Source organism: Castanea sativa, chromosome 7 (assembly GCF_040712315.1).
Source record: "Castanea sativa cultivar Marrone di Chiusa Pesio chromosome 7, ASM4071231v1".
Lineage (NCBI taxonomy): Eukaryota > Viridiplantae > Streptophyta > Magnoliopsida > Fagales > Fagaceae > Castanea > Castanea sativa.
The window spans coordinates 19,225,075-19,236,542 of NC_134019.1; the positions used below are offsets into that span (position 1 = coordinate 19,225,075).

The 11,468-nt window shown below is 36.5% G+C and overlaps 1 non-coding gene across 1 annotated transcript; it reads right to left on the bottom strand.

Moving 5' to 3' along the window:
- Nucleotides 1-863: 863 nt before the first annotated feature.
- TRNAS-GCU (transfer RNA serine (anticodon GCU)) lies at nucleotides 864-951 on the bottom strand. Its single transcript has one exon. It is a non-coding gene; the product is annotated as a tRNA-Ser (tRNA).
- Nucleotides 952-11,468: the final 10,517 nt, after the last annotated feature.

Below are 11,468 nucleotides of genomic sequence, written 5' to 3' on the forward strand. Positions count from 1 at the left end.
TAATATCTTTAGTTTGATCTGTATTTGTCTTAATTCTGCTCTTTCTTCAAGTAGTTTTTTCTTCTCAAAATTGCCCGAGGCTTATGCTTTTTTGAATCCAATCGTAGATTTTATGCCAGTAATACCTTTGCTCTTTTTTCTCTTAGCTTTTGTTTGGCAAGCTGCTGTAAGTTTTCGATGAGATCTTTAATACGGTCCTAGAAAAATTCATGATTTATTCTTAAAAAAAAAAATTCTAACAATTCATAAGATCAGATAAGTCTTATAGTATAACTCTTCGATTCAAATAATGAAATTCTTGGATCGCCACAATAAGTCTGGGCTCCCCCCAGTTCCTCATTCGGACCCTTTTTTATAGTGAAAGAACCTAGTAGATTCCTCCGCAATATCTAATTGCGGGTATGAAAAAGCTTTTGGTAATGAAAGACTTGACTCTTATTACAAATGAATTTCTGAAAATTCTTTTTTATTTCTATAGATTTAGAAAAATAATTTCGTGGTGTCAAAATAAGGTATGTGGTATAAAAATGGAGAATCTATTATCTTTTTTTTTTTTTTTTAAATGATCTTGGAGATTGTGTAATGCTTACTCTTAAGCTATTTGTTTACACAGTAGTGGTATTCTTTGTTTCTCTCTTTATCTTCAGATTCTTATCTAATGATCTAGGACGGAATCCTGGACGTGAAGAGTGAAGAATAAAAAATAACAATAAAGTTTCTGTTTTCCTTGCTTGATTTTAAAATGTTCTTAGGATTTTATTTATTCCACATTTTTAACAATTAATTAAAATGAAAAAAAAAAAAAAGACTCGTTGAAAGAGAAATTGAAAGATAAAGAAAAAATACCAAGTCATTGACTAAAGCGGAAAGAGAGGGATTCGAACCCTCGGTACGAAAAACCCGTACAACGGATTAGCAATCCGACGCTTTAGTCCACTCAGCCATCTCCCCAAATTGAAAGAAAAAGGATAATTACTAGATTATATTACACAAAAACAGTAAGGCTTGAAAAGGGCCCTCTCTTTATACCTCTTTATTATTCAGTATATAATTATTATATAGATATCTAATTATAGAGACAGAAAAATAGAAAATAAAATATAGAAAATAAAAATAAGTGATTTCATTTAGGTAAAGTAAGGGCTCGAAAGCGATATCTCAACTACACTATTCCAATGAATATAAATTTAGATATATAACCACCTAATGCCCCAAGAATATTATATATTATATAAAATATAAACTATAAATTATATAGCAATGAATTTCTTATATAAAAAAAAATTATAGAATTAATAAATAGTAAATAGAAAGTAATAATAAATATATATAAATTAAAATTAAATAAATAATAAAAAAAGAGTACCTCTTTGCTTTCGTCTGCAAGATCCTTTTTTACTTTTACTTCCACAGCGTGGCCCTCGGTCCTGACCAGGCCGGGTCTTTCATTTTTGTTCCAATGAATCATAGAAAAAAATGATTTATTTTATTTGAAAAAAAAAATGATTAATGATTGTTGTTGTTTCAAGAACAATCATAATAAAGGCAATTTCTATTCCTATCATACAGAATAGAATAGAATCCGAGTGTCATTTCTTAATTATTTTATTCTTTTTTTTTATTCCAGTAAAGTAAATGGAAAAAAAAAAAAATAGAACCATATATTCTTGCACAATTTATGTTATGGCATACACATTTTTTTTTTTATCGAGACGTATCCATCGCATTTAAATAACTAAAAAAGCGTGTTTTTTTAGTTATTTAAATAAATCCTCTTTCCCCAATCTCATTAGTCTCCGTGGCCAAAGCATGTCAACTAAGGTTATTTGCCTTGATCATAGAAATGGAGATTTCTAGTTGGTATGTTGATATGTTTTAAGAGTTAAAATATATTGAACTGAACTGGTGTGATATTTATTATTCTCTTAACAATTGTCAAATGAATAATAAACTCACGACTTATATTTACATGAACTCTTAATCCCGAGAGGATAATGGACTTGATCATGAGGTGTAGGTTACTTTGATATATCAGGAGTGAGATCTATAGTTACAGTCAAAACCTTAGTATGTTGGGCAACCACATTTAGTGTTGATGGAACATATATTCTCAAGATGGAATTCATAATCTCTTAACGGAGATACAAAATATTCTCTTGAGATAAGTTTAATGAGTTTGGTTATTCAGAGAGTTCAGCCTAACCACTTTAGTAAGGAATTACTAAAGTATATATTTATGGAATTGGATTTCATAAATATATGATGAATAACTTAAAAGAATAAATTGGGTATTCAAGGAATTAAGATGTAGTAATCTACAAAGTGACAGTCTTCTTTCATGACTTTGTATTACTACGAATATTTTATGAAGGGGTTGCATGTACAATAAAGTCTTGAGATATAATTTATAAATAAGGCCTAGAGTGTAACTATATTTATATAGTGGTATTAAATATAGTTAATGGTAACTTTGGACTTGTCAAGAGTTGACAGAAAAGCCCAAGGCCTATTGGAGCTAGTGTCTTATTGGTCCCTTTTGGTTCCGCTCCAAGCCATAAACTTAAGCCCAATTGGAAAGGTCCAAAAGGCCAGCTCAATTAGATAATCAGTTAGATACAAATGGAGAAACATATAGAATTTTCTATATGAAAATTGTAAGGACACTATTGTGAAATGGTGTGTAAGAAGTGTTAGACACTTTGACATTCTCCTTTTGAAAACTGATTGAGAGACCACACATCTTGAGCGTTAGTGGAATTGGAGTGAAGATTGAAAGTGTTCCCAAGTGCTTTTGATCTTTGGTTTTAAAATTCACCACTCCAAGGTACACTCTATTGTTCTTCAATTCTAAAATTTATATAGTACATGTTAATAATATTTATGAACGAAGTAGATTCGTTATTTTTCCGCTGCGTATGTTTTGTATGCGATACAAAGTTGTTATTTTCCATCAAATGGTATCAGAGCGGTCTTCATTTTCATATTTGTTTAACATGTTTCGAGTTTTGGAATAATTGACAATAGTTTCATATTGTTAGAAATTAGTTTTCTGCATGGTTGTTGAAATTATTGTTTGATAAAAACTTATATTGATGTTATGATGTTGTTTAATTTTTAGTTTAAGTAAGTTAGGACATATGTGTTTCACTTGTTTAGAACATATGTCATTCTTTTATGTAATTGACTAATCCTTTGACAAAACACACTTTACTTGTATTTTGGTAGATTTAGGATGAGTTTTATGCTATAAGAAACTATGTTTCAAGATCAAGTGTTGAAGTCATCAAATCTGTCCAAGAAGCAAGCTGAAAAGAGAAAGTTCATTAAAGCTAGACAGCTAGCATGTGTCAATGTTTAAAGAGTTGTTCCAGCCCCGTGGCTCGACAGCTTCTCGATAGCATCTCTACACCTCTATCTGTCGAGGTTTAAGAAAAACAGATTTTAAGTTCTATTTTGATTCCAATCCGTGGATGTGTCTTTGGGCCTTCTTTTCTTCTAACCCTAGGCATATAAAAGGATTATTTTAAGTGCCATCAAAGTATTCACAAGTTGCACAAGCATTGAGAAATCCTTGTTCAAGCAAGTTGTAACTAGAGACAAAGTTCTTGCCCTAGTTCATCTCTCTTGTGAAGAAGTTGCTGTATAGTGTGCACCGTAGGGTTTTGTAACCAAGCATCTTCTTGATCTTCATTGTGTGGATAAATTGAAGAACTTTGCAGCGAACAATATTCTCTAGTTGGTGATTGAAGTCGCGTACTAGGATCCGCGCAATTGGTTAGTCACGTACTTGGGAGCTGTGCATTAAAAGGAGAGATTGTCACTACAGAACAAGTCCAATAGAGGATTGGGGTAAGGGTTCAACTATAGGTTGGTAAGGTACTTGGGATTCCTTTACTTGTAACCGCTTGTTGTGATAATAGTGAAATTTCGGGAGTGGTGACCTTAAAATCACTCGGTGGGGTTTTTGTCGTGTAGGTTTTCCCCATTCAAAAACAAATCACCTTGTCATTTAATTTCCATTGCATACTTACTTTAATTGGTGATTTGTTTATGCTACCACGTGCTTTACATGTTAATTTGATTAATTAATATGTTGGCTAATTAATCAACTTAATCCATCACAAGGGGTCAATACGTTTTTGGCCTATCAAGTGGTATCAGAGCAGGCATACTCTAATTAGGGTTAATCTCTATGTGTGATCCATTGACCCCTTTTTGTCATGGATAGAGGTCAGTCTCTTATTATACCTAATTGTTTGATAGTACTAACTATGCATACTAGAAAGTACGCATGTGAGCTTTTTTCCAGTCTCTAGATGAGAAGTTGTGGCAAGCTATGGAGATAGGCTGGACCAAGCCTAAAGAAGCACCGGCCAATTGGGATGATGCTAAGATCAAGGCGGCAAACTTCAACAGCAAAGCATTGAATGCCTTATTCAGTGTGGTCACTAATGAGGAGTTCAGGAAGATATCCTCCACTGAAACTGCTGAGGAAGCATGGACCATCCTCCAAACAACCTATGAGGGAACAAAGGCTGTCAAAGATTCAAAGCTACAGAGGCCCACTACAAGCTTCGAAGAAATTAAGATGGAGGAGGATGAGTCGTTCGATGAGTTCTATGCCAAGCTCAAGGACATAGTGAACTCAGCCTTCAATCTTGGGGAAACCATTCCTAGACCCAAGATTGTGAGAAAAGTGCTCAGATCTCTGCCCGAGAGATTCCATGCCAAGATCACGGCGATAGAGGAATCAAAGGATATTGACAAGATTCCTCTGACTGAGCTGGTTGGTAATCTACAAACCTATAAGCTAGGGTTGACAAGAATTGGCAAGTCGGGTAAAGGCAAGAGCATTACACTAAAGGCCAAGAGCAGTGAGACAGATGAGTCTTCAGACGATGAAGATTCTAAGATGAAGTCCTACATCACCAGGCAATTCAAGAAATTCATGAAAAATGCCAATGGAAAAGGCTTCGACAAGGACCGTAGGCAATCCAGTTCTTCTCAGTTCAAGAGCCAAGATAAAGGGAAGAAAGATGCTAGGGATGGCAGTCAGCACTTGTTCCCGCAGGACCTAAGTGCTTTGGTCACATGAAACAAGAATGTCCCACATATCTCAAAAGCATTGGTAAGAGCAAGGCACTTGCTACTACTTTAAGCGACATTGAGCCTGAGGATGATTCCGACAATGAGGATGACGGAATTTTGAATGCCTTCACTGCCACTGTCAATCCTACTAAAGGGATTGTTGAATGTGGATGAAGAAGAGGAATTGGTGGAATCCAAGTTTGAAAAGATGGATGATCAAGAGGATATCCATATAGCCTATGAGAAACTGTACAAGCTTTCTAAGAAGCATGAGAAACTCTATAGGTTGGCCACCAAGAAGCTCAATGATGTGGAACTTGACCATGAGGAGCTTTCCACTAAGTTTGATGAAGCCAATCAGACTATTAGGGCACTAAGATTCGAGAAAAATTTCTTGGCTAAGAAGACCAAGAAGCTTGAAGTGGAGCTGTTTCAAGTTAAAGCTCAATCGGAAAGGACATCAAGTGCAAAGCTGGATGAGATGCTCAGCATTCAGAAATCTGATTCTGATCGAACCGGTTTGGGGTATGATTTCTCTCCTTCTAATATTACTTCTGCTAGTACTACTATTTTTGTTCCTCCAGCTAATAACATTAAAATTGAGAACAATGATGTTAAAACTGAATTAGCCAGTGGGAACCTAGATAAGGGTAAATCCATCTTAGGAGCATCCCCTAAGCTTGAGAAGAAGGAAACTAAAAACCCTAGGATTAAGAAGGCTAACTCTCAAACGCCTAAACAAAAGAAGCAGCATCTTTGTCATCATTGTGGTATTGCCGGTCATACTCGACCAAATTGCTATAAGCGGTTAGCCACTCAACAGAGCAATGGCATGATAGCATTTGGGAACCAGAATCAACTTCAAACCTCTCTTGCTCCTCTTGGAGATCTTCTTAAAGCCCTCATGTTCCTTTCGAACTTGAATGGTTTCAATTCTTCCCCCTCATCTCCGGTTCAAGGGTTTGTAAAAAGGAAAGGTTCTTCCAAGGTATGGAAGGAAAAGGGTTCCAAGTGATTTAATCACTTTCTCTCTCTCTCCCCTTCTTATTTTTGTTTTTGCATTACTTGTGTGTTTTTCTTTACTGTTTTAAGTCAGTCTCGTTTTATACATTGTTTTGCTTTGATTAACATGTTTTTGTTTGCTTACTTTCAGTTTTTGTTTTTTTTTTTCAAATAAAAATTAAAAAATAAAAAAAATTGAAAAATACAAAAACAGTGTGTGTATGTGTACATTGGTTCTTGTGAACCTTAAAATAGCCTTTAAAACAGAGTTTTCTAAACTTTGTATTACTTGTAGCTTAGATGAGCATCCTTATGCACAAACTAAGCAAGTGAGCTTTGTGGCTCTTTGTTTGTGATGAGTAAGGTTAAGTGATCTCTTGTACTTAGCACTCGTATCACTCTTTTTGATGGGAATGACTATAAAATCCTAAGAGAAAGGCATAAATAGCCATCTCACCACTGTTGCCCGCCAATCATGATATGACATCTGTATGCTTTGGCATAGGAAAAGTGCAATGTCAATGACATCTGTATGCTTCGACATAGCAAAAGTACAATGTCAAAAGCTTAACATAATTGGGTATTTCTTTTCTCTCCTTTTTATACCCATGCATGGTTTGCTTAATAAAAAGAAAATTTGCAAAGAAAATAAAAGCAAAAAGAACAAAAATGCTTTAAATATGATTGCAAGCGTGTTTTCTAGGATATATGGGAGTTATAGGATGTACCTTAAAGATGATAGTCCTCATCAAAAAATTATGATTGTGTGTGAGTTAAAATGATTTTCTTATATCTCAAATCGTCATAACATAGAGACACTTATGCATTCTTACGATGTTTTCACACACAACACGCAATATTCTTTGCTACTTTTGATACATGTGCAAGTACAATATGATTTAGCCATCACAAGGTTTACATGTGTTGATGTATACTCACGAAACTGTCTTGACTTGTTTTTGAAATATAAAATCGGTTAGACTTGTTTAGTGTGCATGTGTGTGTTTTGGGATCCATGCGCTTAAAATTGTTGTTGAGAGATGATTTTAAGAGTCTAATATGTTGATTGGATCATTGGTTGAGTTGCATGTGTGATTGCATTCATGTCTGTGTTTTTCCCTTCTCAAAAAACTGATCTCAAAAGCTTGCTCAACACCTCCTCAATACCTGGTTGTCTGTCAAGCTTCTTAGCTTTCTCTTATCGCAATCTCGACATCTTCTCGACACCTGGTGGATCTATTGAGAAAACTTATGTCCTCTTGATAGCTTCTCGACACCTGGTGGATCGATCGAGCTTTTGTTCTTATGTCTTTGCTTTGTTCCTCGACACCTTCTCGATAGCTCTATCTATCGAAGTTACTTTTCTCGACACATTCCTCGACAGATGGCTCAACACCTCTCGACACATGTATCTGTCGAGATTTACTGATCCTCTATTTAAAGGTTCTGTGAGATCCAGTTTCTCATTTCTCTCGATCTCTATCTCAATAGCTCTGTCTCTTCACCTCCCAAACCTCTCTCTCACTCCAAACCTCTACCCAAGGTTTCTTCACTTTTTTTCCAAGCTTTCCTTCACTTGGTAAGCTTCTAATCTTCTTCATTTACATGCATTTCATGTTTTGAAACCTAGTTTTTGGGGTTCTTGAAAACTTTTGGGGTTTTTTCAAAATTGATGTGTTATTGTTGCAATTTTTGGGATGGGTTTTGTAGATTTGATCTTAAAAACTCCAAGCATTGCATCGTATTCACATTTTAATAGTATTCTCATGCATTTAGATGTGTTTAAACTATTTGTGTGCTGGTAGGTTTGGATTGGGATGAGCCCATGATGCTTTTTATATTGCATATCACATGTTCATGCATTTCTCATGCATACGTTCTTTTTTTTTTTCAATATACTTGTTATATTTGAATTGTTTTGGGACTTCTCTGAGTGTTTCTTTCTTTCCCCCTCTCTTTCTGTTTACGTTAGTAGTGTCTATGGCACCAAAACATAAGTCTGTTCCGTCCCAGAACCCTCTCCGTTCTAGGGCCCCTTCGTCTTCTAATCCTACTCCTTCGTTTGTTCGGTTCCATGATGAGGATGCCCAAAAGGACTTCTCGGAGAACTTTTCTAAACGAGGTGTTCATTCAGAACGCCAAGTTATTTTGGCGGACTTTGCCGACACTGACCTTCCCGATGTCATTCACAAACGGGAATGGGAGTCACTGTGTGACGTCCCGGTCACATGTCCTTCCGTGCTAATCTAGGAGTTCTACTCCAACATGCATGGAACTGATACTTCTATACCTCTCTTTCACACTCGCGTTCGAGGTACGCGCATAGTAGTCACACCGGAGTTGGTATCCAATTTGCTTCATATTTCGAGGGTTGCGCATCCTGACTACCCTGGTTGCAAGTGTCTACGGACTGTGTCCAAAGACGAGATGATCTCTGCCTTCTGTGAGCACCCAACTGTTTGGGGTGAGTGTTAGTTTACATCATGTCGACCTTTTGCTAAAGGTCCTCGTTTCTTGAACATGGTGATGACGTTTGTTTTGTATCCTCTCTCCCACTACAACTATATCACAAAGCCTTGTGCTCGTTTTCTGATGTCTCTTCTTGAGGATCTTTCCTTTGATTTTCCTTCACATTTCATTATTTCTATCATAGATGTGTATAGGGATACGGCTACCCGTGATAAGCTCATCTTTCCTTCCGCTATCACGAGAGTTTTACACCATTTTTCCATCCCTTTTCCCATGTCCAACCCCTTTCATGTCATGTGTGCCATAGACATTGCTACCGTAAAACATAGTGAGGTATAGTTTCGGTCTCAACAGACGATTTCAGTAGGTCCTTCCTCCCGTCCGACTCCATCTAAATCTGCTCGAGCCTCATCTGCTCCCTCCTCTTCTACGAGTGATGTGTCACTATGAGACATCATAGCGTAGCTTCAGTGCATGGATGCTCGCCTAGATACGCTCTCTACAGAGTTGTATCAGGTGAATGTTCGTGTTGGTCGCATTGCTTGGCGATAGGCAACCATGAGTGGTTTTGATCCTGAGGTTTCTCCTCCACCACCTCCTGTGGCTTCCGAGACTGAGGATGATGATGGTGATGACGATGATGCTTCGAATAATGATGATGATGCTTCGAATAATGATGATGGAGATGCTAGCTCTACTGATAAGATGTCTACTTGACCCTCTACCCTTTGTCACTCGTGACAAAAAGGGGGAGTAGTAGGTTTGGGCTATGAGAGTAGTCATACTTAAGGGGAGAGCTTGTATAGGACATTTTTGATAGGGGGAGTGTTGTCATTTTGAGGGATGTAGTGAAGATTACTTGCATCTTTTTCTTTTCTCTACTTTAGATACATTTTCTTCTTGTACCTAGGTCTTGTGACCATGTATGACATACATTGGACTTATTCTCTTTATATGTTGATGTATATATCTTTCACCTACCCTTACATGTGTTGCTTCTTTTCTATCTTTATACACATGATTCTTATTACTTGTATGCAATCTATTATTTTTGTTTCACACTAAGATGCCTTGATGAGTTTTGTTTAAAGTGTTTCAAAAATACAGATTGTCAAAGTCTACTTGCCATAAACTCTCTTCTTGCAAAGTTTTTCAAGAGTTTGTGTTAGGATAGATTTTATTGTCAACTAACTCATATGCTCATTTGTTAGTTGTGGTTTTGTCACGGATTGCCAAAGGGGAAGATTTTTAGGACATATGTGTTTCACTTGTTTAGAACATATGTCATTCTTTTATGTAATTGGCTAATCCTTTGACAAAACACACTTTACTTGTATTTTGGTAGATTTAAGATGAGTTTTATGCTTCAAGAAACTGTGTTTCAAGATCAAGTGTTGAAGTCATCAAGTCTGTCCAAGAAACAAGCTGAAAAGTGAAAGTTCATTAAAGCTCGATGGCTAGCATGTGTCAAGGTTTAAAGAGCTATTCTAGCCCCGTGGCTCGACAGCTTCTCGACAGCATCTCGACACCTCTATCTGTCAAGGTTTAAGAAAAACAGATTTTGAGTTTTGTTTTGATTCCAATCCGTGGATGTGTCTTTGGGCCTTCTTTTCTTCTAACCCTAGACATATAAAAGGATTATTTTAAGAGCCGTTAAAGTATTCACAAGTTGCACAAGCATTGAGAAATCCTTGTTCAAGCAAGTTGTGACTAGAGACAAAGTTCTTGCCCTAGTTCATCTCTCTTATGAAGAAGTTGTTGTGTAATGTGCACCATAGGGTTTTGTAACCAAGCATCTTCTTGATCTTCATCGTGTGGATGAATTGAAGAACTTTGCAGCCAACAATCTTCTCTAGTTGGTGATTGAAGTCGCATACTGGGATTCGCACAATTGGTTAGTCACGTACTTGGGAGCCGTGCATTGAAATGAGAGATTGTCACTACAGAACAAGTCCAATTGGGGATTGGGGTAAGGGTTCAACTGTAGGTTGGTAAGGTACTTGAGATTCCTTTACTTGTAACCGCTTGTTGTGATAATAGTAGAATTTCAGGAGTGGTGACCTTAAAATCACCCGGTGGAGTTTTTGCCGTGTAGGTTTTCCCCATTCGAAAACAAATAACCTTGTCATTTAATTTCTGCTGCATAGCTAGTTTATTGGTGATTTGTTTGTGCTACCATGCGCTTTGCATGTTAATATCTTGGCTAATTAATCAACTTAATCCATCACAGGGGCTCAATACGTTTTTTGCCTATCAAAGTATGTTAAACTGAACTTTAAGGCTATAGCATCAATGAAATTCAGTTTTGATATCAATTTCTGTTCATTATGATCGTATGATGGTTGTTTTGTTCATGAAAACGTTAAAAAACTATGTTAGAAAAATTCTAGAAAATTTGAAATTTGAGACGCTCGATCGATTGAGGATCTGTCGAGAATTGATCGAGCTGGCAGGAGTTTTCTTGATCGATCAAGGATCTGTCGAGCATCAATCGAGCTTCTCGGAATTTTTCTCGATCGATCGAGAATTTGTCGAGGATCGATCGAGAAGCTAGAACTTTTCTTGATCGATCAAGGTACATTCTCTATCAATTGAGGATTAAGGATCTAGAATTTTCTCTAAGTGTTTCTTACCTATATAAAGAGCAAGGCTATGTGTAATTTGTTTATGCATGTTTAAAATTAAAAACCTTTATTTTAAAACTGCTAGTGGGAGAGAGATACAAGGGTTGCATCTCATGGCCTCCATTGTCAGTTTATAGTAGTGTGATTAAACACCTCACCTTCGCGTATATGCCTTGCTCCTTTCAAAGGGTGTTTAATTCATGATACTATAGGTTAAACTTCTTAATGATGGATAATATGTGTTTTTACATTAAGAACGACCACGCTACCGTGGAGTTACTTAAT